This window comes from Salmo trutta, chromosome 36 (genome assembly GCF_901001165.1).
Source record: "Salmo trutta chromosome 36, fSalTru1.1, whole genome shotgun sequence".
Lineage (NCBI taxonomy): Eukaryota > Metazoa > Chordata > Actinopteri > Salmoniformes > Salmonidae > Salmo > Salmo trutta.
Genome location: NC_042992.1, coordinates 16,500,155 through 16,511,826, shown reverse-complemented (window position 1 = coordinate 16,511,826; position 11,672 = coordinate 16,500,155).

The window sequence follows — 11,672 nt, the reverse complement described above, 5'->3', positions numbered from 1 at the left end:
GTTAAAGGCCCCAGTCCTAGTTTCAGTTATTGGCCATTTAGATTATTGTTCGTTATCTTGTAAGTCTACGTCTATGTCAGTGTTTGTCAGCATCTTGTAAATGTCCTTTGAGCCAGCTCACCTTCTGCCCCTGTAAATAAATACCACCTTCAGAACCACTCTGTCTGACCCCCCAGGAACTCAGTAAGCCCTGGGTCATACCACCAGGACGGGCCCAGCAGGGATCCCTTCTTAGCATCCACAGGCAATTAGCACTTCCTCATCTCTGACTGTTTGTGTAAGCTTCCTGCCTTCCTCCTCTCCCCCTCAGCTGAGAATGTTCCGGTGTCCCCCAGCGATGAGCCTTATTGATCACCTCCTTTGGAAAAGGTTGATACCTTGGCTACTGGCTGGGCACCGGGACCCCCTGCCCACGCCGTGCCAACCCCATGTTCATCAACACCCCCTACCTACTGCACTGAGGATATTGTTAGTCCTCTCTCTCGCTCTCTCTCGCGCTCTCTCTCTGAGTCAGACAGGTACCTGGGCTGTAGTCGGTGACCACGCACTGTGCTTTTAAAACCCCATTGGATGTGTGTTTCTGTGGTGCCACATTGACCATTTCACAGGATGTTGTGGGAATACACTGCAGGCTCAGATGCAGGCTTGGTACAACATATTTTTCCAAGTGGCTAGAGGATATTGTGGGTAATGTACCCATGAAATATGATAGCAACATTGCCTTTTAACACCCAGTAAAAGGAAAAATATTTTAAAGTTGCCACCATAAGCAATGTAATGACCATAGAGTGCATAGCTGCTTAAACAAACAGTTGTTTGTCATTTTATAAACTAATCATTAAATTGTATCAGTGATGAATTATGCATGAAAAATCTTCCTACAGCTGGATAGGCCTACATCTCATATCTGAGGAAAATTAACGTTGTGCTCTCTTAAATAAACATTATCTGAAGCTCCTCTACTTGGATGCCTGGGCTTTGAGCTTGGTTGATTCCACAGCTCCTTATCCACCCTGCCTCTGCTACAGTAGATAAGATTAATAGACTAGAATAATTAATTCCACGGTGGGCAAATTATTTTCTAAAACACTTTTCAAATCCTGTAAGCCCAAATATGTTAATGTTGTTCAATTGAGTGACTCATACATTCAATTGAGCAGAATGAGAAACAGATGGGGAAAAAGAAAGTGTTGGCCAGGGTCTGGTATGAGGAGGAAACATGCTCACGAGACCAGAACTGTACTATTTAGCTCTGGTCAGCAGTGATGGGATTTCAATTCACACAGACAGCAACTGATCTTCTTGTGAAAAAAAAAACAAGTCCTGAGTCAACCTCTGGCTGGGTGTTGTCCCTTCCTCCTTCCTTCCTCCAGCTCCAGGAGCCTGAGCCCCCTGCTTCGGCCTTGTCTGCCCTCCACTCCTACCAGGGGCGGACTGGCCATCTGGCATTTCGGGCAAATGCAAGATGGGCTGGTTCACTTTTATTCTAGTGGGCCTGCCTAACTGTTTTTTGCACAAAATGATAATTATCTGGATAATGAGCCAGTGTGCCTCCAGGGATAAACAAAAAAAATGGGCCAGTGTGGGGGCCTCAAGGGAAAATAAAATCTGGTTTGTCAGAAATGCCAGAGCTGATTTCTGGTCCCAGTCCATCTCGACTCCTACCCCCTCTAGCAAGGCCCAGGTCTGCCCTGCATGTGGGGGGACTCAGCTGTTCCTTGGCACCACTACTCACTAGCACCCTCTCGCGGAGCTTCCTGGTGTCGTTCTGGTGGTAGACCTCCCTCAACTTCCTGTAGAAGACGCAGCAGCTGAAGCCTTCCATCCAGTTGAGGCTGATGTGGTTCTACTGAGCTCTACTGACTTGAACCGCTCCTTGGCTGAAGAATGAGTTGGATATGGTGGATGTCCCTGTCCCTGAGGCCTGGGTGGGGTGTGCTTCAGGGGGATGCAAGGAAGGTGAGCAGGGGTGTCATACTGGTGGCTCTGCTGTCATCAAAGCCAACCTCCCTCCAGGTTATCTCATTGAGTCTGAGACAGAAAACAAGAATTGAGGAGAATGTATGTATGAAGAACCTTGATCTATAAAGACATGGCTAGGTGAACACAAATCAATGCGCCTGACTGGCCATTGCAGTTTTCAGATTTCTATTCAGTACAGCATTTGAGAGGTAGGCTAAACTCAAGAAAGCAGGCCATTGAAAACATCTAGCATTTTGAAGGCACGGAAGAAGTGCTCTAACCTCGCTAAAGAAAACTACACAAGAATGTTGTCAATGTTGTTCTGTCGGAGGAGACTCCAAATTCACAAACTACAGCAGTTGTGAGAAGAAAAAAAGCATGTTTTTCTCTACACACCAACCTTTCACATTAAATATTTAGCACATGGAGCTGGATCATTGTTCTAATATTTTTTTGGGTTTTTTATTCTCGTCTTGTATGCTCACACATGTCTCAGAGGTATGAATAAAATCCTAAGGCACTGCATGTAATGTTAATGAAGTAATCACAATTGAGTGTCTCCCTATTTTTTGCCAAAACATTTGAATAAATGTAAATCTACTACACAGGCTTGTCATTACGTGTCATCTGCTTTGGGAATCAAACATGCTTCATTTGATTGGCTTTGTCATGTCCATTGGCTTTGGGGTAAGAAGATCAGCAGACTCTAAAGTTTGGTGAGCAAGTGTGATATGTGTTCTGACTGTTCTCATCTCTCCATCACCATGGAGATGCTTCTCAAAATAAATACATGTGTGATGTCATAAACGTCATACAAGCAGTGCCTTCTACATGGAAGCATTTTCTTCCGACAGGTGGCATCATTCCTACATCATCAGTGCAGACGGAATCGTTGCACTATCTGACGTAAGACAGTGACATGGAAGATGGGCATGGAGATTTTAACCTTGGTGAATGAAAACCTCTTTTCATCTCTTAAATAAAGATAATTTCAGATGTCCTAATTTCTGAGTAAAACCCATTTAATAGAGAAGAAGTAACCTACAGTAAATTATGTTTGTGAATTATTATTATTTTATTTTTTTGACAAGTTAACAACACCCTGTCAGTTCTAGACAACCCAGCAACAATACTACAGTACACACATTCTCCAACCAACTCATACAAAATTGCCTCAGTGAAGTGATGCTGTCACTTCTGTCTTCTGCAGCCACTTTTGGATCATGTCTCCCTTCTTATCACTTGTCTCAAGACCCTTCCTCCCAACGCTGTCGGTGGGCTGGGGTGCCAGAGCCAGCGAGGCCGACCCCAGGTATGTGGTGGAGGAGCTGGAGGGCTTAGGGTCGTTATCCATGGCAAGAGACTCCCTGCTCTGGCAACTCATCATGGTCATGGGCCTGCGGTCCTGCATGCTCTTCAGCTTCCTGTAGAACACCCTGCAGCTGAAGCCCTCCCTCCAGCCCTGGTCAATGTGACCCAGGAGGGTCCCCAGGTGATCGTAGTACCTCAGGCAGCCTGAGCACTTGTACTTCCTCTCCCCACAGACTAGTTCTGCAGCCGTGACCTTGCGGATGAAGAGAGGATCCAGTTCGCCGCACATTGATCTCTGGGAGTCGGAGGTGTGGTGGCAGTGCATGGTCTGCGGCAGCCGGGGATGAGGGTCGGCACCAGTCGAGTTGTTGGACCCTACCGGGGTTGGAGTGGCTGGGTTGAGGGAGTAGCTGTGGACCATGACGTCGTAGTGGAGGTGGTGGTCGGAGGGGCTGCTGGCGGGGTGCTGGCCGTGGCCCGAGCTGGTGGTGCCCAGCCTGGACAGGAGGTCTGAGATGCTGGGGTTAAGTCTGGAGGGGGTTGTCTCTATGGTCTTTGACTGCACCTTCAGGCAGTCTGTGAGACTATCACAACCTGTACAGACAGCATGCACTTTTCAATTCCAAGGTTTCATTATGGGTCTAAAATGTATTCAGTGATGTACTCAGTGAAAAGAAAAAACATGACTGCATGGCCACTAAAAGTCAGTCTAAATGGAAATAAATGGAGTGTTTTGAGGGGTGGAAGTGAGGGAAAAATGTCACTACTTTGTTCCACAGCTAGAGGTGGGAAATGCGTTCGATGCACTACAGTTCACTAAGATATGATGGCCTTCATCAAGCCAACAGCATCTAATGGATAAATCCTTTGAGTCTATCTGTACTTTTACCAAGATTGATTCTGCTCAGTCACCAGCTTCCCTTTATAAATGTCATCAAGGTCATCCTATCATCTGATAAACACTTTTATATGTTGACATTTCATCATGTCACATAATTAGTGGCATAAAAAGTTAACATACCGGATGATTCTTCTACAATATTTGTCTTTTTTTCCTTAGTCCTTCTCAGAGCATCCATGCTTATGACCATTTAGGTTCTCATACCTACAGTGTTTCAACAGCTATTTTGAGCAGATAACACCCTTGTGGTTTTCTCTGTTCTCTGAGTAACCATCATGTTTCATCACAGGCCAGAACAGTGACGTCACAAAGGGAACTCTGACTGAGCATTTCACTGTGATGAACATTTTTGATAAACCAGCTAAAATGAGAGTAATATTGAGTATCAGAACAAGCATTATTTTTCCAGAGGTAATTTATCTATCACAATAATTACAGTAGCTACAATATGTAGGCTACATCTGTTGTGGGTAACAATGCCAATATAATTTACCTCTCTCTGCAGCCCTAGTGTTATCAGCAAAGTCATCTGTGGGATCATTCTTTGGAGAGTCAAGTTTCCTATAGTGTCCCCTCATATGATACCTGGAGATATCCAACTCTAGTCAGACAGAGAAGGATGCAAAGACATTACTGAAACACTGAGTGGCCATGATAAAATAAATGTAAGTGAACGTACTACATTTAAATAAGTAAGGCTACATATTAAAACAAACAATAAAGAGAGAAATATTATTTAAAATCTTATATTGAGAGATGGGGGAGTGTTGAGGGCAAATTGAGAGCATAATGCATGTGTATTCAGAGCCAGATAAATAGCAAGCTAACATTAGCTCCGATAGTAATTTGATTTTATCAGCAAGAGTTCACTGTATCAATAAATGTTTTCATAAACAAAACATCCCACTCAGCTATCAGATTCATTAATGTAAATGTACCTTGAATCTTCTTCACAAGAAAGTCCATTGGTTTTCCCCCGTCTACAATTTTGTGTACAATTCTGTTTAGAGTTCTTGAAGTACTAAAATGTTGCATGCTTCAAATACTTTGTTTCATTGTTTCCTTGTTCCCTGGGAAACCAGAATTATATGAGATCAGAGGGTTCCATTCAGAGAAGAGATACAAATTAGGGATTAATATCGGTAACCGGGATCCGGGACTGTCCCGTGACCACTATTCACATTTCCCACATTTTTTTAAATAAAAAGACCTGGGAAATTATGACATTTTAAGCCAATGTCGCACTAACGCAATTCTAAGAAATACACAACATGAGCAGCAGTAGATTGGCAAAAAAAATTTAGAACACATTATACAAACTGGTGGTTGCATAGTAGCCTTTAGCCTAGCGTATTTACTTCACACAAAGTCGCCGTAAATTCAAACCACATGCATAATTGACACTGCCAGACTGCACACGAGACCCGAATTGCAGTTTAGAGTTCTCATCAGAAGCAGAACTTGAAATTCATTTCTGGTCAGACCCAAGCCTGGTGAGCTGAAATTAAATGAAAGAATAGCGCGGCGGAGGCAAGTGGCAGCGGAGACGAGGAAACAACCATTGGACAGTAGTAAGATGGCGCTGACAGATATGGCAGCTCTGCTTCTAGCTCCTAAGAAACTTTGCAGTATTTTGTTTTTTGGTGTGTTATTTCTTACATTATTAGCCCTGATTTTTTTTGTGTTATTACACACAGCCGGAAATAACATTTTGGACATCAGAGCACTGGTAACTCACCAGCATTACGACCAGGAATAAATCTTTCCCAAATTGGACCTTTTGTTTGTACCCCCAGGGCAATTTAACTTATTCCAGAGGCTGCTCCAAAACACCACCGGCGGAGAAGAGGTATGCGGAGTGGACTTCTAGTCCAACTCAGGAGGCGTGCACTCCATCCACCGCTTCTGAGTATATTACTGGCTAATGTTCAGTCTCTGGGTAATAAAGTAGACGAGCTCAGGGCGAGGATCTCCTTCCAGAGAGGCATCAGGGATTGTAACATACTCTGTTTCACGGAAACATGGCTCTCTCGGGATATACTGTCCTTGTCCATACAGCCAGCTGTGTTTTCAGTACATCGCGCAGACAGGAATAAAGAACTCTCTGTGAAAAAGAAAGGTGGGGTGTATGTTTCATGATTAACTACTCATGGTGTGATTGTGATAACATACAGAAACTCAAGTCCTTTAGTTCACCCGACCAAGAATACCTCATAATGAAATGCCCACCATATTACCTCCCAAGAGAATTTTCTTCAGTTATAGTCACAGCCAAGTATACTCCCCCTCAAGCCGATACCACGACGGCCCTCAAAGAACTACACTGGACTTCATGCAAACTGGAAACCACATATCCTGAGGGCGCATTTATTGTAGCTGGGGATGAAAAAAAATGAATCTGAGGAAAAGGCTACTGAAGTTCTACCAACACATTGACTGTAGTACTCACGCTGGGAAAATATTGGACCACTGCTACTCAACTTTTAGATATGCCTACAAGACCCTCCCCCGCTCTCCCTTCGGCAAATCTGATCACGACTCAATTATATCCCTTCCTATAGGCAGAAACTCATACAGGAAGTGCCCGTGCAAAGGTCTATTCAACACTGGTCTAACCAATCGGAATCCATGCTTCAAGATTGTTTTGATCACGCGGACTGGGATATGTTCCGGGTAGCCTCTGAGAATAACATTGAAGAATAAACGGATACGGTGACTGAGTTCATCAGGAAGTGCATAGGAGATGTTGTACACACTGTGACTATTAAAACCTACCCAAACCAGAAACTGTGGACAGATGGCAGCATTCGCACAAAACTGAAAGCACGAACCACCGCATTGAACCATGACAAGGTGACTGGGAATATGGCCAAATACAAACAGTGTAGTTATTCCCTCCGTAAGGCAATAAAACAGGCAAAACGTCAGTACAGAGACAAAGTGGAGTCGCAATTCAATGGCTCAGACATGAGACCTATGTGCCAGGGTCTACAGACAATCACGGACTAGAAAGGCAAAACCAGCCACGTCACGGACACCGATGTCTTGCTTCCGGGCAAGCTAAACACCTTCTTCCCCCGCTTTGAGGATAACACAGTGCCACCGACGCGTCCCTCTACCAAGGACTGTGGGCTCTCCTTCTCAGTGGCCGACTTGAGTAAAACATTTAAACGTGTCAACCCTTGCAAGGATGGCATCCCTGTCCGCGTCCTCAGAGCATGCGCTGTTTACGGACATATTCAATCTCTCCCTATCCCAGTCTGCTGTCCCCACTTGCTTCAAGATGTCCACCATTGTTCCGGTACCAACGAAAGCAAAGGTAACTGAACTAACTGACTATTGCCCCGTAGCACTCATTTCTGTCATCATGAAGTGCTTTGAGAGGCTAGTTAAGGATCATATCACCTCTACCTTACCTGACTCCCTAGACCCACTTCAATTTGCTTACCCTCCAAGCTCATCGTTAAGCTCGGGGCCCTGGGTCTGAACCCCTCCCTGTGCAACTGGGTCCTGGACTTCCTGACGGGCCGCCCCTAGTTGGTGAAGGTAGGAAACAACACCTCCACTTTGCTGATCCTCAACAAAGGAGCCCCACAAAGGTGGTTGCTCAGCCCTGTTGTACTCCCTGTTCACCCATGACTGCGTGGCCACGCACGCCTCCAACTCAATCATCAAGCTTGCAGACAACTCAACAGTAGTACCTCAGGGGTGTGTACTTAGTCCCCTCCTGTATTCCCTGTTCACTCACGACTGTGTGGTCAAACACAACTCCAACACATCATTAAGTTTGCTGACGACACAACAGTGGTAGGCCTGATCACCGACAACGATGAGACAGCCTATAGGGAGGAGGTCAGAGAACTGGCGGTGTGGTGCCAGGACAACAATCTCTCCCTCAATGTGAGCAAGACAAAAGAGCTGATCGTGGACTACAGGAAAAGGCGCGCCGAAAAGGCCCCCATTTACATTGACGGGGCTGTAGTGGAGCGGGTCGAGAGTTTCAAGGTCCTTGGTGTCCACATCACCAACAAACTATTATGGTCCAAAAACATACCAAGACAGTTGTGAAGAAGGCACAAAACCTTTTCCCCCTCAGGAGACTGAAAAGATTTGGCATGGGTCCCCAGATTCTCAAAAGGTTCTATAGCTGCACCATCAAGAGCATCCTGACCGGTTGCATCACCGCCTGGTATGGCAATTGCTCGGCATCTGACCGTAAGGCGCTTCAGAGGGTAGTGCGAATGGCCCAGTACATCACTGGGGCCAAGCTTCCTGCCAGCTTCCTGCCATGTCTGAGGAAAGCCCATAAAAAGTGTCAGAGACTCCAGTCACCCAAGTTATAGACTGTTTTCTCTGCTACCGCACGGCAAGCGGCACCGGAGCGCTAAGTCTAGGACCAAAAGGCTCCTCAACAGCTTCTACCCCCAAGCCATGACTGCCGAACAATTCATAAAATCGCCACCGGTCAATTTACATTGACACCCCCCCTTTTGTACACTGCTGCTACTCGCTGTTTGTTTGTTACCTATATATAGTCACTTCGCCCCCACTTACATGTACAGATTACCTCGACTAGCCTGTACCCCCACACACTGACTCGGTACCGGTGCCCCCAGTATATAGCCTCGTTATGTTATTCTTATTGTGTTACTTTTTATTATTACTTTTTATTTTAGTCTACTTGGTAAATATTTTCTTCTTCTTGAACTGCACTGTTGGTTATGGGCTTGTAAGTAAGCATTTCACTGTAAAGTCTACACTTGTTGTACTCGGCGCGTGACAAATAAAGTTTGATTAGATTTGATTTGAACTGCACAGCCCGCAACTGCAGGGCTCTCCAGAGGGTGGTGCGGTCTGACCAATGCATCACCAGGGTCAAACAACCTGCCTTCCAGGACACCTGCAGCACCCGATGTCACAGGAAGGCCAAAAAGATCATCAAGGACATCAACTACCCAAGCCACGGCCTGTTCACCCCGCTATCATCCAGAAGGCGAGGTCAGTACAGGTGCATCAAAGCTGGGACTGAGAGACTGAAAAACAGCTTCTATCTCAAGGCCTTCAGACTGTTAAATAGCCATCACTAGCCGGCTTCCACCCTGTTACACAAGCCTGCACCTTAGAGGCTGCTGCCCTATATACATAGACTTGGAATCGCTGGCCACTTCAATATTGTAACACTAGGCACTTTAATAATGTTTACATACCACTTTACTCATCTAATATGTATATACTGTATTCTATTCTACTGTATTTTAGTCAATGCCACTCCAACATTGCTCAATCTAATATTTCTTAATTCCATTATTTTACTTTTAGATCAAGCATTTCGCTACACCCGCAATAACGTCTGCTAAATATTTGTACGTAGTTTCCTTCAGTGTTTCTGTGAGAGGAGAGACAGGAAACGCAGCTCTAACTCTAAGGTTCTAATCCCCTTCCTTTCCGCTCACCGCCCCAGAGAGCCAGCCTAGGCAGATGACACCACACAAAGGAGGCCCACGCAGGCACCCTATGAAATATCAAACAGCGGAGCTTCATGAATGAGTAATTGAGGAAGACTGCAGGGCATTGCTGAGGCACAGGGGGAACAGAGGGACTTGGCGTGAGCTTGACATTTTGCCATCTCACACAGCAGCTGGTGTTAAAACCAATCAGATATGGTTTGAACAGAACGAACAGAACTCTCACTTATTCTCCCTCCATCTCGGAAAGAGGATGACAGGAATGGATCCACCAGCATCAGTCTATATTACTATCACTGGGGTGCATGAGCCATATATGGCAAAGGGAACAAGCATGAAAAATATAAATTATATGTGTAGTTACTAAAATAAAATATGAAGTCTTTTTTTATGGAGAGACGTTTTTGAAAGGTACAGTACTAGAGAATACCTGCATGTGTGTCTGCCCACAGCAGAGTACAATACTGTACTGGTATGGTATGGGGAAAGACTTCACGTGTTTGATGTATGTGCTTTGAAGTAAAGACATACCAACCAAGAATACATTACCTAAAAGTTTTACCTTGTATTATTATTCAGACATTACACATTTGAGTTAAGGAATAGAAAATGGTACCTTAGTATGAACACCAACTCTGAGTGTCATCAAATCTACTCCAGTTAACAAACAGTTCCAAACAATATATATATATATATAAATAAATCCTTCATTTTCTGATGATGGTTAAGGCCACTTGGAATGATGAACAGCATAAAAAACATGGAATTGGATCCAGCATATTGATTGACCAATCTCTTTACAAGTGAAATATTTCCCAGTATTCTTTCAACTTGGATTGGGACAAAATCTTAAGTCTTAAAATGCGAAAATCAAGTAAATATACAGTACCAGTCAAACGCTTGGACACAGCTACTCATTCAAGGGTTTTCCTTTATTTTTACTATTTTCTACATTGTAAAATAATAGTGAAGACATCAAAATTATGAAATAACACATTGAATCATATAGTAACCAAAACAGTGTTAAAAAATCAAAACATATTTTTGAGATTCTTCTAAGTAGCCACCCTTTGCCAAGATGACAGCTTTGCACGCTCTTGGCATTGTTTCAACCAGCTTCATGAGGTAGTCACCTGGAATGCATTTCAATTAACCTCTTACGACACCAATCGCATAGGGGGCAGTATTGTCACTTTCGGATGAAATACGTGCCCATATTAAACTGCCTCCTACTCAAACTCAGAAGCTAGGATATGCATATTATTAGTAGATTTGGATAGAAAACACTCTGAAGTTTCTAAAACTGTTTGAATGATGTCTGTGAGTATAACAGAACTCATATGGCAGGCAAAAACCTGAGAATAATCCTACCAGGAAGTGGAAATCTGATGCGTGGAATCTTTCCACGTCATTGCCTATCTAACACACAGTGACTAAGGATTCATTTAGCACTTTCTAAGGCTTCCACTAGATGTCAACAGTGTTTAGAACCTTGTTTCAGCCTTTTGCAGTGAACAGAGAGCGAACAAGAAGGCTGGGAAGTTGTTGCCTCAGGGAAGGACATCAGTTCATTGGCGCGCGTTCACGTGAGGAGGTAGCTGTGTTCCATAATGTTTTTCTTGACATTGGAATCGTCCGGTTGGAATATTATTGAAGTTTGACGTTAAAAAGGCCCTAAAGATTGATGCTTTACAACGTTTGACATGTTAAAACGAACATAAATATAATTTTTTTGACTTTCGTCGTGACATTTTCCACGCGCTTCCTACATTTGGAGTAGCTAACTGAACGCGCAAACAACAAGGAGTTATTTGGACATAAATGATGGACTTTATTGAACAATACAACATTTATTGTGGACCTGGGATTCCTGGAAGTGCCTTCTGATGAAGTTCAAAGGTAAGTGAATATTTCTAATGCTATTTATGATTTTAGATGACTCCAAAATGGCGGGTATCTGTATTGCCTAGTGTATTTTTCTGAGCGCAGTACTCAGATTATTGCAAAGTGTGCTTTCCCCGTGAAGCTTTTTT